Raw genomic sequence first — 17978 nt, forward strand, 5'->3', positions numbered from 1 at the left:
CTCCTGTTACAAAGGACCATAGACTGGGTGGTTTCAACAACAGAAACTCATTTTCTCACAGTTCTGGAGACCATAAGTCTGAGATCAAGGTGTTGGTAGGGTTGGTTTCTTCTGAGGCTCCTCTCCTTGGCTGACAGATGGCCTTCTCTTTGTCTCCTCACATCTGTCCTCCCTCTGCACATGTCTGTGTCCTAGTCTCCTCTTCTTATGAAGGCACCAATCCTATTGGACTAGGGCGCAATGAAGTCAATGACCTCATCTATCTTAACTACCTTTATAAAGACCATCTCTCCAATTGTGGTCACATTGTGAGGTACTGGGGGGTTATGACTCCAACATGAATTTTTGAGTGGTTGGGGGAGACACAATTCAGCCCATAACAGGGGGGGCTTCACTGAGCTGGGGGTAAGGAGTGATGATGGGACTGAGGGAATGAGACCTTCTTTTTGGATGAACATTCCAGACAGAAGAGCAGAAGCAAAAAGTATGAAGGAAGAACATGCCTGGTTGGTTTGAGAAAGAGAAAGGAGACCAGAACAGAAAGAAATGAGTGAGGGCAAGGGGGAAGGAGGTAAGCCCCAAGAGGTCCCAGACCTCGTAGATCATGCTAGGGACTCTGAAATTTACCCAAGGGAGGCTGGAGCCACAGGGGATTCAGAGCAGAGGAAGGGAAGTGACCAGCCTTGTGCTTTAACAGAATCCTTCTGGCTGCTGTGTGGAGGAGGAGCTGGGGGTGGTGGTGGTTGTCATTAACACTATTCAATGTTTTCAGTTCTTCTTATCACAATATTGTTCTCCCCTGACCCTTTAGAGTCAGGCATGGCATATGCCTTTGTGGTCAATGGAGCATGAACAGAGTGGTGTCATCACTTCTGGTGGAATAGTTGAGTACACTTAAGCCATGCTCTCTTTTTCCCCTTCTGTGGTGACTGGCAGTATTCTAAAGAGTCGGGTTCTAGACTGCCTACTCCACCAACCTGAATTCCAAATGGTAGATAAGGACATGAAAGAGAGCTTCTAATCAGAGGGACGTGCAGCAGGAGCAAGAAATAAACCTTTGTGTTTATACCACTGAGATAAGGGGATTGTTTGTTATCACTGCATAACATAGCCTGTCCTGCCTAATAGAGGAACAAGACAGAAATGAACACATAGTGAAGTGATTGAGTTGTCCATGTGAGAAATGATGAGGCTTCAGGCATAGTGGTATCAATGGGGATGGACTCTGGACATATTTTGAAGATGGAGCCAGTAGGATTTGCTGACAGATTGGATATGGATCATGAGAGAGAGAAGTCAAGGATGATTCCGAAGTTTATGCCCTGAGCAGTAGAAGAAAGTGGAGGAACCATTAACTAAAGTCACACAGACCATGGGAAGATGGAGCCATGTGGACTTGAAGAGTTCTATGTAACTCAACCCTAGGGGAGTTGGGGGGAGGGGGCTATGTGTTGAAATGTGAGGTTGTCTGTGGGGACCTAGGATCCCTACTCCAACCTCTGAATACCAGGCTTCTGAGGAGCTGGAGTTGGTGCAAACCACTGGAAATGAGACCAACACACAGGAGTGGCTGGTATTATGATAAATTAATCATTGATGAGCAATTAGCCTGGCCCGAAAGGATGAGTGCTGCCTCAGTTGACCATGAGAAAGATGGCCACCATCTACAGCCCCATAATGCTTGACAGCATCAGGAACTGCCCACAAGTTTCGCACAGCCACAGGAGGTTATTATCAGCATTCCTAGAGGAGGAAAACACCGCAGCCCAAGTAGGAAATGACTTGACCACCTGGGAATGCAGCCTCAGGCTCCTGCCTCCACACCAGCTGTTCTCCCAGTACATCCTGTGGCCTGAGGGTCTCACGCTTGGTTTCCACAAAGCCCAACCCAGAGAAGCACTGGATATATCTCAGTTGTTGGTAGACTGGTCTGTGTGTGTGTGTGTGTGTGTGTGTGTGTGTGTGTGTGTGTGTGTGTGTCTTTTAATGCAGGGGTGCGTTTGCTTTAAACTAAAGCAGAATTGCTCTGGGTGGGACTGAGATGTGGCCTGCCTCACCTCCACCCCCACTCTGCTTTCTGCTGTGGCTGCTCCCAAGGGACCTAGGGGACAAGTTGAAGATTGTGGGCACACTGGAGAGTCCAAGGTAGAAGAATGTGAACTGGTATATCCCAAGGAAACCAAACCACCATGTCAGAGATATCTGCACCCCCATTTTCATTGCAGCATTATTTACAATGGGCAAGACAAGGAAAACAGCTTAAATGTCCATCAACAGATAGATGGTTAAAATATCACACACACACACACACACACACACACACTAATACCATTCAATAATAAAAAAAGAATGAAATCCTACCATTTGTGACAGCATGGATGCACCCTTAAGGGCATTATGCTAAAACAAATAGGTCAGACAAAAGGAGAAAAACAAATAGTGTGTGATCCCACTTATATGCAGAACCTAAAACAAAACAAAACAAAACAACAACAAAACAACCTCCCAAACCAAATTCATTGAAAAAGAGCTCATACCTGTGGTTGTGGTTACCAGAGGCAGGGACTGGGGAAGGAGGAATTGGATGAAGATGGTCTAAAGGTCCCAACTTCCAGTTATAAGATAAATAAGCACTAGGGGTGTAACAAACAGTGTAGTGATTATAGTTAACACTGCCATATGGTATACTTGAAAGTTGCTAAGAGAATAAATCCTAAAATTTCTCATCACAAGGAAAAAAAATGTTTTTTTCTTTTTGTAACTATATGAGGTGATAGATGTTAATTAAACTTATAGTGATCACTTTATAATACATGCAAGTCAAGCCATTATGCTGTACACCTTAAACATACAGTGCTCTGTGTTAACTATATCTAAAACGGGGCAGGGGGGAATGTAGATATTTTGGTCTGTCATAACCTTGCTAGGTGAGCTTGACAAATTCCTACCCCTGTCAGTTTGGGATTAGTTTTTTGTTTTGTTTTGTTTTGTTTTTCTGTGTAATGAAATGCTGGACCAGAATGGTCTCTGCCCACATGTATCTCCTTGTGTTTAAGTGAGAGAAAATGAACTCAAATTGGTTCCAATTGTTGAAAAGGAATTTATTGACCCTTCTGATTGAACAAAAAACCATCCAAGGATAGTTTGGATTTTAGGTCCAGCTGGTTCCAGGCAGTTAAAAAAAAAAAAAAAAATGTCACCAGAAGTCTCTCTCTCTTCCTTTATCAGCTCTTCTTTCTTAGGTAAAGGCTTTGTTCTTAAGCTCTCCCCTTAAGATGGCAAATTTAGCCCCAGCAGCTCCAGGCTAATATCCTACCTACCCTTATGCAGTCCTCAGGGTAAGTGACAGCTTTTTTCCTGAAGACTCAGCTAAATCCTCTTCCAGCCTACATAGCAGCTAGGTGAAAACCAGGAAAAAATAAAGAGGCACAGTCCTACACCAGGCAAAGGGCTTAACAAGCAGAACATAACAACAAATTTTGCCTTCTATTCACCTCAGCTAAGTGCACTTGCCCAGTGCACAACCTGGACCACTCTCCACAGCAGCCCTGGCACAAGCAAATGGTCTTGGAAGGCTCTCATTAGCTGGGCTTGGGTCACATGTCCATCCCTGAGCCAATCACTGTGGCTTGGAGGATGTGATATTCTGACTGGCTAGACCTAGGACTCAAGGCCCCTTTGAAGCTGGGAGTGAGAAAGATGGTTTGAAGCATGGCCTGAGAAAGAATCTGATTCCTGGGAGGAAAATAGGGGTGAGCAGAGGAGACTGTAGCCAGAAGAGGGTTTTGGGGAGGCAGAACTATCTGAGGTCCTCCAGTCTTTGAGAAGATGAGGCTGGAGCACTGGAAGGCATGTTGTAGTAAGGATTCTGTGGCCAGCCCCAAGAAGGGGCCTGGTGAAGGAGCAGGAACAGCTCAGTGAATGTTTGTTGACTGAAGCAGCAAGAGCAGGACTTACAGGAGCTGCCTGGGACCTGGCCATGCTGTCTCCCTCATCCTTGAATGTGAGCAACCTGGTTCCCCACTTTGATCCTCACTCAGCCCAGCTCTTCCCACCACAGACCCTAGTGGTTTCCCGTATAATTGCTTTTGTTTCTCTGGGTTCAGTGAAGCCTGGCCCTGCAGATGCTCCTTGCAGCTTCCCAGGCCCCCACCTCTCACATGCCTCCAACTCCCATCCACCTGGCCACCGCCACACCCAAGTGGCTGAGCTAGGAGGAGGAGCCTGGGCTAAGTCCTGAGAGCTGTACTGGGGCAGGGGCACCATGAGTAGGCCCATGGAGTGGGAAGGCCATGGGGGCAGCTCCAGGGGAGAGGCTGTCAGGGCTGTTCAGAGAAGGGCTGCTGCCTGGGAGGGAGTTACCCCCCACCCACTATCACCAAGAAGTGTGGAAGTCAGGGAGTAGTGTGCTGCAGGTGTGATTTTGGAGAAGTCTGAGCTTGATCAGTGCATCACCTGGGGCACTGGTTTAAATGCAGGTCCCTGGGCCCTGCCCCCAGAGATGCTGACTCATTGTGCCTGTGAGGAGCCTGGGGATCTGCATTTTAACCAGCAGCTTGGGGAATTCCCATGGGAACCACTGGCCCAGGAACATCTGGGAGTTTTTCCCAACTCTGAGGTTCTGGGAAACCATCTGTGCCTGGAGGTCAGGATTAGCCAAAGTTACCCAAGAGCTATTTGTCCTTCCCCTGAAGGTGGGGCTCCCCGGGAAATCATGAGGATGGCACACTGTGGGAAGGAAGGCTGTCTGAGCCTGGGGTGGAGTGAGGGTAGGTTCCCTTAATCCAAAGTTAGCAACTGGGGAGGGGTGGGGCCTGTTGGTGTGTGCAGGGGCACAGAGATTATCAGGCTACTCATGCCTCCTTCTTCGGACACACATTCTAAGTTCTAGGTGTGCGCAATGTAAAGGAAGATAGAGGTACAAGGTAGGAGGGAAGTCTTGAAATGGAGTTTGCAGGCTGAGCACCTGCATGGTTGAGAGCAGGGAGGGGTGGGCAGGCACTCAGGGTGGGGGATGGAAGTAGCACCCAGTGCATGTGACAGGGGCGGGAAGGGCAGGTGTGTTTTGAACAGGGAATGGCATGATACAAGATGCGGTTTGGAAGTGGCACAGATGTGGAAGGGGGCAGGATGCAGAGCGTCCATGAGGGGCTGACTGTGTCTGAAGGCTGAAAGGCAGGCAGGAATGCCAGAAATGGCTGGCAGGTAACATTCTGGGCGCTTTCTGCATTGGTTAAGACTCAGCTGGAACAGAGGCCTGAGACTCTCGCTCTTAGATGCAGACCTTTATATTAACTGCAGGTCAACAAATATTTACTAAGCATCTGCCATGTTGAGACTGTCCATGCCTTTACCCAATATGGCTAGGGATGGACTTTCAGGCAGCCTGACAAGCCATGTAGGAAATATTTTTGTCCAGAGGACTTATTCTTGCCTTCTGACCCCACCTGGACCCTGAGAGCTTATGAGCTATCCTTAGGGACCTCAGACCACTCCGCCCTTGGAACTAGGAGACAATCCAGATGTGCGAATGAATTGCTTCATAGGGAAATGTCAGGAGAGCTGAATACATCCAGCTTAGCCATTGAGGCATGCTATCACAGGCAGGCCTTGCTTTAGAGAGGGCATTACCCACAGAGTGGCAGTCTGCAGGGGCCTTGCCAGCAGAGCACTTTAGAGAGATCATCGATCTTGCCCCTTATTTAGCAGAGAAAAGGGGGACCAGGGAGACCAGGAGACTGTCTGAGATCACACATCAGTAGCTGGCAAACCCTGAACTGGAACCAGGGCCTTTGTACTCTGAACCAGTGACTGCAATGGGCAGCAGATGCACAACATGGAACAGGATTTTCTAATTGGTCCCACTGTCTTCAACCTTTATAACAGGTGCCCAGCGAGCCTTCATCGGGTGTTCACTGCTGCCTCCAGAGATGGGAACCATGTGCCACTCCTGCTTGACACCAAAAGCACTGCTTCCAAATGTCTACCCAGGGGTGGAGCCATGGAAATTCTGGATTTTAAGAAATCTTTCGCTGCTCACTTTCACCTCAACCTTTTTCCCCTCACCCCAAACCTATATAAAAGTTTAGGTATCCTATATCCTTGTGGAAGAGATACACATCTTGCTCCAGCCCAGGTCACCCTCAGGACACGAGAGGCAGTGGGTTAGCCCTGACCAGGTGGGGCCACCACAGGCCAGGAAGCAGGAAGGAAGGCAAGGGGAGACAATGGAGGTCTGCTCTGGTAGTGACAATCAGGGCCAGGCACTTTCCCTCACATTCCCTTGGATAGTAATGATAATAGTTACTCCCCAAGCCCCTTGGAATTGGATGCAAAATCGGATGGGCTTGTGTGCAGGGTTTAGGGGTGGTGGCTCTAAGATTTTATTTTATGTTTTTAAAGATTTATTTACTTATTAGAGAGAGAGAGAGAGAGAGAGGCAGAAACACAGGAGGAGGGAGAAGCAGGCTCCATGCTGGGAGCCCGATGCAGGACTCGATCCCGGGACTCCAGGATCGTGCCCTGGGTCAAAGGCAGGCGCTAAACCGCTGAGCCACCCAGGGATCCCCCAGGGGTCTAAGATTTTAGTTTTTAACTTCAGATTCTTAAAATACTCTGTGATTCTCAAAGGAAGAGAGTCACCGATTTGCTTGTTCGTGTGTGCTATAGGCTGAGCACTTTTCATGCTCTGTACGGTGCTGTGGGCTAGAGCACCTCTTAGGGCCAGCCTACTGAGCCAATATGAGTTGGCCAAGTCTTCACTGTGTAACCTTGGGCATGTGGTGTTGCCCCGAAAATGCTCCAAAAGGGCTAGCCATTAGTATCATCTCATTCCTGCATGAGAGCCTGATGCCCAAGGTGCTATGGGCTGTAAGAAACAGAGCATCCGTCTAGGAGTTGCTTAAATGAGAAGTTCAGCGGTCACTTCAGAGTGACCTCTGCATTTCAAGGATGTATGTCCTCAAGGACCTGGTTTCCTTCCATCTTTGTGCTCTGCCTTCTTATTAGCAAGCTGGCAGACATATTGAGGGAGGGCCCAACAGGTACCACGGGCACCAGGTGATCCATGCAAGATTCCTGTGCTCATGGTCAGAGAGCAGAGGTGCCAGGAGCATTTGAGAAAGTAGAATAGAATGAATCATTGCTCCCACTCCTTCAGCACCTATGCATGGGTCTCATCTACAATAGAGTACACTTTCCTGCCCCTGACTTTGGACTTGACCATGTGACTTACTCTCTCACCTATAGAACGGAACAGAAATAATAATGTGCCAGTTCTGGGTATGGACCATAAGGGACCTTGTGTGCTTTCTTTCACCTGCTTGCTTATGCCTTTGCTACCACCATGAGAACAATTCCAGCTAGCCCACTAGTCCAGGGAGAATGAGAGGCACAAGAGGCAGAGCTGTCCCAGCTGCCCCATATAACCACAGTGTTAGCAGAGCCACCCTAGCCACTGTGGCAGGTCACCCTGCAGAACCCAGCCTAGTCTGAACCACTAGACCCACCTATCCGTGAGAATAAATGGCTATTGTTTCAAGCCACTGAGTTTTCGGATGGTTTGTTACACAGCATTATTCTGGCATCACTGACTTATAGATCCTCCCTAGATAGATTACTGTTCAGAGATCCTAGCAATCCCATTAACTGTCTGCTTAGCTCCTCTTTACCTAAACCCCCTTACTATTGTGAACCCTTCTCCTGCCCAGTGGAGTCTTGGGGGAAGAAAGAGCCCACCACCCACCTTAAAAGCCAAAAAAGCAGGACACTCCTTTTCTTTCCTTCCTGGCAGCCAGATCACAGGCCCATGGGACTATGAGTAATTTGTGACAGGTGCAAAAGTTTAGGGGTAGTGGAATTATTCATGGAGGTGGTGGTGGCCACCATGGTCCAGCAGTGGCAAAGATCCAGTTGTCACCAGTGTTCCCAGCTCATGCCCTCAGAGGTGTCCCTTCCACCTTCACTCTCCTGGCTCTTACCTGTGTTTCTGAGCCTCATCCTCCTGCCTTCCTGAAGATTCCACGAGCCATCTGACCCCCTGCCGATGAATTCTTTTTCCTCCTAGAATGACCAGGCTTGGCCTCATTGCATGCATGCCTAAGCCCTACGGGTGTACACGGAAAATGGGTTACTCAACCTCTCCATGCCTTGGTTTCCTCACATGAGATGCAGGAATGATAATAATAGTACCTCCTTCAGAGGACTGAACCCAAACACTCTGTGCAGAGAACTTAGGACGTAGCAGGGACTTCTATGCTAGCTGTCATTATCACACATACTCTAGCTTCCAGAGAGCTCAAGGGAAAAGTAAAATAAGGATTCTTGAAGCCACATATGTCTTTGTGTCCTTTAAAGTTATCTCAGGGGCACCTGGCGGGCTCAGTCCTTGAAGCATGTGACTCTTGATCCCAGGGTCATGAGTTCGAGCCCCACCTTGAGTGTAGAGATTACTAAAAAAACAAAAACAAAAACAAAAACAGAACACTAAAGGGCCACACCCACCTGTCAAGGGGTCCTGGAAGCAATGGTGATGACGATGATCGTGATGCTAGCTAACACCTGTATAGTGTGTTTTTACTGCCAGGCCCTGTTCTAAGTGCTTTATAAATTTTATCTCATCTAAATCTCCTAACCACACCATGAAGAAGAAACTGTCATTTCCCCATGTTATAGATGAGAAAACTAAGTAGGGCACAGAGAGGTGATGTGACCCACCCAAGGTCACATGAATCATAAGCTATGGCACAGCAGTCTGGCTCTAGAGTTTATGGTGGCAAAATAAAGCTGTGGAGACCAGAGTAGGCACTCAGTGGTGGTTGTTTGTGTGCAGAGCAGCTGAGACAGAGGGCCCCTTCCCTTGTGCTGGTCTGCCTCATGCCCACTAGGAGCAGAAGGCCTGGCAACTCTGGCTGAGTCATTGGCCTTGGGGACTGGGAGATTTGGACTCGTGGTCAGAGCTAGCCAAGAGAGCCAGTCCTTGGCACAAGGATGTAGTTTCTGCAGAGACTGTTCCTACACTACATGGTTGCTGCAGGTGTAGGGGCCTGGCCTCACTCCAGAGGCAGAAATACAGCCTCTCCACCCTCAGCCTACAAGGGAAGGCACCTATCTGCCCCTGAGCCCCTGGGCCTGGTTATGCTGACATCTGCCATCTAAACACGGGGCTTTGTGCCAGCTAGCAGCTGGCAGCCAGATATGACCACTGGGGCTGAGGTCGCTTGCCTGGGGCCTCACAGCTCCTCAATGGGTATAGGCAGGATTTGAACCCATCTCTGCCAAGTCCAAAGCTTCTGTGACTGTAACCAAAAGGAGCATGTGGCATCTGTTAGGCTCACGTCCGGCCAACAGTGGCTTGTTTTTCTGTCTTTTTATAACAAACAATAAAAACAAAACAAAACAAAACATCAATCACTGACATTTATGGAGTGTTAGTTACTAGAGCCAAGCTCTCACATGGATGACATCATATCATCCCCTCAGTTGCCCTCAAAAGGCCAGACCACTTTCAACCCTGTTTTCAGAGGACAAAACTGAGGCACAGGGAGGTGACGAGACATAGTAGCCATTTGTTTTCCTTGCCTGCCTAGCATTCTCTGTCTCTCTTCCTGGAAGGAGCATCCCAATTTCCCTTTGGGGAACTTTCCTACTCTCGGTTTTGACAGTCAGGCCAAGACTGTCGATCAGGGTGCCCTGCGCTCCTCAGACTAAGGGTGTGCACATGACGCCGGCCTAGCCAGTGGGGTACTCTCCCCTGGGACTTGACTCTTGAATCCTGGGACATGTCTTTGCCTTGAACACTGTATCTCCTGGTTCTTGTTCTTCTTCTCCCCTCATCTGAGCCCTGCTGATGTGGAGACTTTGATCCCAAGAGTGACCTCTTATCTTCCCAGTAAGGGCCCCCATATCTTTGGCAAAAGTCAGCTGAGCTCTTTTCTATTGCTTCGAAGCCAGAGTCCTCGCCAATATGAGGGAGCTCCTGAAGTTCACCACAGGCCACGAAGGGTTCAAACCATTCTTGGGCACTGCCTGGCGTTGGACCTCTCAGGTGAAAGAGGAACACACCATTCTGGGGCCCAGGGACCCTGCCAAAAGTGGCTGTGAAATTTCCATTCTCTGCCACAGCAAAGCCACACTATTTTTTTTTTTTTTTTTTACCGCACTATTTTTGTAAAAGGGTAACATCTTAAACTATACAGAAGTTGATTTTCACTGTCCTTAATCTTCCGGTTTCACAAACTCCACAAGACAGATCCTGGTACCCCAAAAGGTATATGCGCCCCAGTTTGAGACACTCACCTGAAGGACATTTGGCTCCTTTGTTGCACCCCAGGCATTTGCTCAGAACCCCTTCCCCCTGTTCCAGAGTCATTTGGCAGAGTCTGGGCCCCCAGGACCCCTCCGGGCTTCAGGGAGGGTGAGGTCCAGACTGATAGCACTTCTCAGAATCTGGGAGATCTACTTGCCCAGTCTTCCCTGGCTCTGGGCGTTCTCACCCTGACTCCACAGTTTTGTCATGTCCATGTCCCCTCTTCTTCTATCGTTTTCTTAATATTTTGTATTAAATTGACACATATTCATTCTTTATGAGACCATTAAAAAGTATAGAAGACTTCATTCATATCCCTGCTGGAAAGGACAGTGGTATTGCTGTGCATACACAGAGTACAACAATGCCTAGAAAACAAAGTGCATGACAGTTCAACCCACACTGGTGGCTGCCCCAAGAGCCAGGTCAGCCAGAGCTTTGCCAGGGAGCCCCTCAGGGGGTAGCCAGGTGTTAAAGATGCCCTGCTGGGACATCTCCCACTGCATCCTCCCACTGCCCATCCTGCCTTCCTCCCTGGTCATGATCTGAAAGAGAAGTCCAAACGGAATCAGAAAATAATCACTTTCTCCATTTGTGAGCTAATGTTACTTAAGGCCAGGTCGTGTGTCCCATCCTTCATATTTCAGAAAACCCTGGTCCTCATGCTACACGTGAGAACAGAGAGGCAGAGTCTTGTCCAAGGCCATACATGTATCAGAAGAAGAGACTAGAAGGGGACAATCCCACCTACATCCTAGTTTTCTCTCCTTTCTTTCTTTCTTTCTTTCTTTCTTTCTTTCTTTCTTTCTTTTTCTTTCTTTCTTTCCTTCCTTCCTTCCTTCCTTCCTTCCTTCCTTCCTTCCTTCCTTCCTTCCTTCCTTCTTTCTTTCTTTCTTTCTATCTTTCTTTCAGATTTTATTCATTTATTCATGAGAGAGACAGAGAGAGGCAGAGACACAGGAAGAGGGAGAAGCAGGCTCCATGCAGGGAGCCTTATGCGGCACTCGATCTCAGAACTCCAGGATTACACCCCGAGCCGAAGGCAGATGCTCAACCGCTGAGCCACCCAGGTGTCTCCATCCTAGTTCTTTCTGTGGCACCTTGCTCTTTCCCTTTAAAGCACTGCAGATGCTCCTGGCAACTCCAGTAGGCACTCCCCTTCCATCTGTTGGTTTGGAGCCCTCCTCCTCACCCCCACACCTCCACTGCACCCACAGCACCAGTTGGTGTGGGTTCTACAAAGGCAAGCTCATTTAAATGTCAGCTGGAGCAACATGGAGCTAGAAAGGCAAACAGGTGACAAAAATAGAAGTGACAATCACAGTATCCTAGACTGTCAGCCGACGTTTCCAGGCCCTCTTAACCCTTCCAGGGGCAAGTAAGCCCTTGAAGAATCGAGATAACTATAGACTCCCGTCCAGGGAACATTCATGCACACACATAATTTTGCACACAGTTTTGGAGGGGGTCATGGGCCAATCCCATCTTGACATGATTCCAAGAAAGAATTTGTTTGCAAAAAAGTGACCTGATGCCAAGAATTTGGAAACAACTGGTCTCAGTGATTTTTCAGACAGCTCCCAGTTAATGAGCCGTGAAGAAAGGCTCAAGTCCACTCCAGAAACGGGTTCAGGGTCCAGCTTTTGTAACCAGAAACCTCACCCCCTAACTTATCTCTTTGGGAGGGAGAGCCTTGGGTTTTATCTTAAAGGTGGGGGCACTTCTGTAGCGTTAGTAAAACTCTGCCACTTTGAAAGGGATCCAAGGTGAAATGTCGGCAGGGGAGGGGACGCTGGTCTCCGTTCCCAGCCTCCACAGCCAGGCCCCTGCCCCTGCCTGCAGTCCCAGGACACCATCTGCAAGGAACACAAAAGCAGCCACGCCCTCTGGCTTACGCAACTCTGAGGTCCTGGCCGAGGTCCTGAGTGGCCTTAATGCATGTGCCTTGCCTTTGTTGCCTCAGTTCCCCATCTTCACAAAAGGAGAGAGTGGATGGTTGGGACCAGGACCATCCCCACACTATAGGGTCTTGGCACGGCTCCACTTGAAATCCCCGTTCTCATGGTGGCTTTGCTTCTTCACAAGAATATAGGTAAACAATGTCCCCCCTGAGAAGAAGTAGTAGGGACAGAAGCTCAACATAGGGGCTAGAGAGAGAGATTCCTGGGACAGGAAGGATGGATGATTAACGAGAAGGGAAGGAGGAATTGTTGAGAAATGTGTGCAGGGAGAGGAGTAGAGTACGGATGGGGTCTAGCCCCGCACTAGCAGTCTGAAGACTGGAGGGATGGGTGCCTAGGGGGGTGTCACATGATCGGGAAGAGGCAATCTCCACCTATATAACTGGGGGCTACCATGAAATCCAATCAGATGGCATGGCCGCGGGCAGCTGGCACAGGGCAGGTGAGGCTGAGAAGCCAGCTCCTGTGGCAAGGTGGACCAAAAGGCATGTTGCGCCTGGCTAGGTCCTCGCCATGGCCCCTTTGCCCCCTTGGGTTTCCTGCACCATATTTGCTGTAGAATACACTCTCTGGCTAGGATATTTGGGCTCCAACATGCCACCAAGCACAGGATTCAAGGAGGACAGATGGCGCATGCTTGGCTGCCTCGATTTTCACACCATGATGTGGGGCTACTCATCTCCAGTAAAGCTGGCAGTCAGAGAGGGATGATGGGTATGGAGTGTCCATCCGCAGTCAAGGAGTAGCCATGTGCTTTTCCTCAGGGCAGCCGGCAGACCCAGTAGATGACCTCCTTGAACCACCACTCAGAGTTTGCAATTCAAATGCTGTGGCATCTGAAAAAGAGGGAACACTACTGGCTGGTGGTTGCATATTCAGCCCCAGGACCATTCCTCCCATTGTCGAGGGGCAGAACAGCAGAGTGACTCTGAGCATGGACTTAGAGCCAAATCTGGTTCCTCAAATCTTGGTTCTTCCCAACTGTAAACCTCCAAATCTCAGTCTCCTCGTCTATAAAGGGATTCTTATACATCATTGGCAAATAGCATATCTTCTGCTCTCTTCTTCTGCACTGATGACAGACACTGCTAATCAATCAAGACCTCTGTCTTTTCCTTTTGCACCGCAGAAAACATTGTGAATTAACCAAGGTATTGCTTCCCACTGAGTCTCAGAATCCTTCTGTGTTAAAAAAAAAAAAAAAAAAAAAAAAAAAGAATCCTTCTGTGTGTCCAGAGCTCCAGGCAGCCACTCCCAAGAGATCAGATTTGGTATTTGAGATGAAGCCTTTTTGCCAGGTCTGTTACAATGCCTGTAGAGCACAATTCCTAGCATATGGCTGACCATGTATAAAGTCAGTTACCATTCGGTCTGTGCCCAGTGCAAGAATTTTCATCCATTATCTCCAATTTCTGCTTACCTCCAGTGATAGGGAACTCGCTATTTCTTCCAGCTGGCCATTCTATTGCTGGACAGTTCTGATGATTAGAAAGCCCTCAAATTTCCCTCCCTGAGCCTCCCTTTTCTCTCAAACACTCTGTAATTCTATGATAAAAATGCTCCCTTTTTTCCTGGATTAGCTGTCATTAGGGATTGAGGTGATTTATTTTTAGGTGATAAATTTAAACCACCTGATGAGTAATACCTTCTCTCAGTTTGCATGTATTTGATCCCGGACTAGCTAAGCAGCTTCAGTGTTTGATGGACACGTCGGGGGAGTATGTGAGTGTGTGTGTGTGTGTGTGTGTGTGTGTGTGTGTGAAAGTGTGGGTGAGGGAGAGATTGGGAGAGAGAATGAGAAAGGGAGAGGGAGAAAGAGGATGTATTTTAAAGCCTCATAATACACCAGGTCAATGTCACTCCTTATATAAGCCTAATAGCTTCTCTGAGGATTGGGGCTGCATTCAGGGCCCCATCATTAGCTGATTAAGGCTGATTATTCAAAGGGGAGGGACAGTGAAGAGGAAAATGAAGTTACATAACTCTCCATTTATTTGGATTTAATCCATGCTTCTAAATTTAGGAGCTGGAAAACTTCAAAGATGAGCCCCCGTCATTCAGAGGTGGTGCTGGACACACAGGGGAAATGTGTCCAGTGAGTGCTACAGGGTTGAGGCGGGAGGTTTTTGCCGGGGGACAGGGCAGGAGCCTTGTGTCACTGCACCAAGAGACCTTGTGTGGGGAGCCAGTGCTGCCCAGGACATTTCATACCCTGGAGCATGTGTAGAGGCAATGGAGACGGGGAGGAGGGAGTGGTGGCCGGGGATGAACAGCACAGTGATGAGGCAGTGAACTGGAACCCATTGTCCTGATGGGCTAGGAAGTTTCTAGGAAAAGCCAGACAGTCATGGTCTGGTCACCCCTGGGGTACAGCTGGGGTTCACGTGTGATCACTTCCAAATAGATCTCCTTTCTGCTGGGGCTCATAGCTTCACCAACCCAAGTATTTTAATCAGGGCACAGAAAATCACTGTGTCATTCAGGCTGTACCCTGCATGAGGGCAGGGCATCCTAGTGAGCACCTCTCACATAAAGAGAGCACAGATTCACATGTGGATGAGGATAGTTGTTTACAGATGGCCTCACAGGGTGCTCTAACAGAATTGTTATTACAATACTTTTCTGGAAGCCAGAAGTTAACAAGTGTCTTGAGCAAAGGGAGCCTTTTTCTGATTGGCGCAAAGGCAGTGTTCGGGCTAGCAGCAACTTGGCACTGGCTGGACCTGACTCTGGGTTCGAGTCACAGTGATCCTGTTCAGAAAGAAGCAACTGCAGAGCTGTGACTACTCACTCAAGGTCTCGGAGACATTTCCCAGGCCATTGCAAAGAGGTGATAACACTCCATAATAGCACAAGAGATAAGGTACAGATAAAACACTTTATTAACTTTAAAGAATCCGCACCCATTTTAGGAAGTGCTATGAAGTCATGTTATAGTTGAACATGAGCCATGCTTGGGCTCATCCACTTTCTAGCTCTGTGATGTGGGATGAAGCACTTCACCTTCCTGGGCTTCAGTTGGATCAGCTATAAAATGGAAATCAGGCATCTCCACCACCATTTAAGAATCAAATGGAAAATGGCTATGAAAAGCTATGTCTCAGAGCCTAGCTCGCAGTGAAGGCTTTATATGGCTTGATTTCTAGCTCAACAGTACTTTAAAGCATCAAGGCCACTTGAGCCCTAGGATTTGGTATTTCCTTTGAAATCCTACCTATGTAAAATAAAATTCAATATCCTCATTTTTAAATTCTTGCATGTCTGATACTCCACCCATCAGTCTCATCTTGGCCCCTGCCACTCTCCCCCAGCTCACTCCACTCCTTGGTGTTCCTTGGACATACCAGGCCTATACTTACCTCAGGGCTTTGCACTTGCTGTCCCTCTTCCCAGAATGCTCTTCCCTCATTTTCCCATGACTTGATCCATCTAGCTGGCCAGGTCTCTGCACAAATGTCACCTCCCAAGGTAAGTAGGCCATGGAGCTTTCTACCACTTCACCTTGGCTTAATTTTCTGCACTGCCATTTATTAATTTCTCTCACTTTCTTTTATTGCTTACTTATTTTCTGTCTCCACCACCAAAATTTAAGTTGCACAAGAGCAGAGATTTCTGTCTGTCTTGTTCCCTTCTCTATTCCAAACCACAGGTGTCCAATAAATGTTTGTTGATTCCTGGACAATGTTTGCAATGAGTATAAAGAGAGGTCAGCTCCTCCCAAGCAGACCACGCCCATCTCCACCTCACCCTCTCTTCTCCACGGCTCCCTGGCTCTCCACAGGACCCCTTCTCATTAGACCACTTGTGTCTCTCCTCTTCCACTTAGTGATTTCCTGTGCTCTTTCTTGATTCCCTGACTTGTTCTATAGAGAGCTTAAAACATCTTGTTCTTTTTTTTTTTTTTTAAATTCTATTCATACATTCATGAGAGACACACAGAGAGAGGCAGAGACACAGGCAGAGGGAGAAGCAGGCTCTCTGTGGGGAACCCGATGCAGGACTTGATCCCAGGGCCCCGGGGATGACAACCCAAGCCAAAGGCAGACACTCAACCACAGAGCCACCCAGGCATCCCAGTGAGTAACATTAGAATGGCTGTGGGCATTTTGGGGATTCAGCTTAGGAAAAACTAGGCTGGAGATACAGTAGAGTTTACTGAGATAAGTGTATGTGGCTGAAAGTCATTTCATAAAGTCATTTCATATATGGCTAAGTCATTGCCAGCCATTGGGTGTAGAAGACCCATGCCCACAGCTGTATGGCAGTCATATGAATATGCTTTATTGTCACCCAGCACAGAGAGTACACAGAAAGTGAAGAAAAATTTGGCCTGGAATGTGAAAAGCCAGAGCTATTCTGTAGAAACTTCTTCCTCCCATCAGACATGTGAAATTGTGAATGGAGGGTTTGCTTCTCAGTGCTGTGTCCTGGATGCCTGATCCAAACCAAAGTTCTCTCCTGCAGGAATAGACCAGATAATGCAGCATATACAATCAAAACCACAATCCTTTTTTTTTGGTTCTTCTTTGGCAAAGATCATGCAAAATGCAATTTATCAGAATTTCTGTTTACAGGGCACAAACTTACAGCTATACTAAAAATAACCAATGCATCCATAATGGATCACATAGGAAAAAGTTTGATGGAGGTCATTCCAAATTTAACAAATTGTGCTAAGATGTAAGTATGTTTATATAAAACATTTCCAAGTACATGTTGTGACACTGAAACATTCCTGAACAGTCTATAGTAATAAAAACTTCATTCAACAGTCCATGTTAGAGGAAAGAGTGAATTATCTTTTGAGTCCCTGAAAGCAACACGAGAAAACTGTCATCATATAAAGGTGACCAATGAAATGTTGGGGGGGGGGGATTATAAAGGTATGTCAGAAAGTTAATTAATAAAAAAAATTGTGTGTTTTTTCTGGAGTTTGTAATGTTTATGCAGTTGTTAGCTTTCTGATACTTTTTAAAAGACTTTTTTATTTATTCATGAGAGACACAGAGAGAGAGAGAGAGAGGCAGAGACCCAGGCAGAGGGAGAAGCAGGCTCCATGCAGGGAGCCCGACGTGGGAGTCGATCCCGGGACCCCGGGCGCCCCTGATGCGTATTTTCTAGGACTCCTTTGTTCATCCTAATCTCCCCTTTTGTACCCCATTTTCTATTGAAACTACAGGCCTCGGACTCCACGTCTAAGCTGCGGCACTGTCCGCAGGCCGGGCTAGGTTCCCGACGCAGCCCGCAACCCGAGGTCATCCAGTCCCGGCGTTTCTCGGCCCCTGGTGGCCCAGGAGGGAGCCCCAAGTCGCCGAGGCAGGGGCGCGGGCGGCGGCCCGGCGGGAGGTGCCCGCGGGGGGCGGGGGCAGGGGCCGGCGAGGCCGGCTGGCCGGAGCCGCACATCCCCGGGGCCGCCGCCCACGCGGGGCCCGGAGCCGCCCGGGAAGCGCGCCCGGGGCTCGGCGCCAGCGGCCCGCCGCGGCCTGCCCGACCCTCCGCGAGCCTCCGGCGCGGGCGGCCGGCGTGGGCGGACACGTGCGGCCCCGCGTGCGCCCCGCCCGCCCCCCCCGCCGCCGGGGGCGCCCGACCGACCGGCAGGTGGCAGGTGGCGGGGGCGGGGGCGGGGGCGCGAGGAGGCGCGGGGGCGCGGAGCCGTCCTTCCTGAGGCTGCGGCCGGGCGGGCGGGCGCGCTCCGTGTACCGACGGCAGAA

General features: G+C 48.8%; 1 long non-coding RNA gene across 1 annotated transcript; it reads left to right on the forward strand.

Moving 5' to 3' along the window:
- The first annotated feature begins 369 nt into the window (after window positions 1-369).
- On the forward strand, window positions 370-7540 carry LOC140611250 (uncharacterized). The gene is made up of 2 exons (XR_012012530.1): window positions 370-571; window positions 5887-7540. It is a non-coding gene; the product is annotated as an uncharacterized lncRNA (long non-coding RNA).
- The last annotated feature ends 10438 nt before the right edge of the window (window positions 7541-17978 follow it).

This window comes from Canis lupus, chromosome 19 (genome assembly GCF_048164855.1).
Source record: "Canis lupus baileyi chromosome 19, mCanLup2.hap1, whole genome shotgun sequence".
Lineage (NCBI taxonomy): Eukaryota > Metazoa > Chordata > Mammalia > Carnivora > Canidae > Canis > Canis lupus.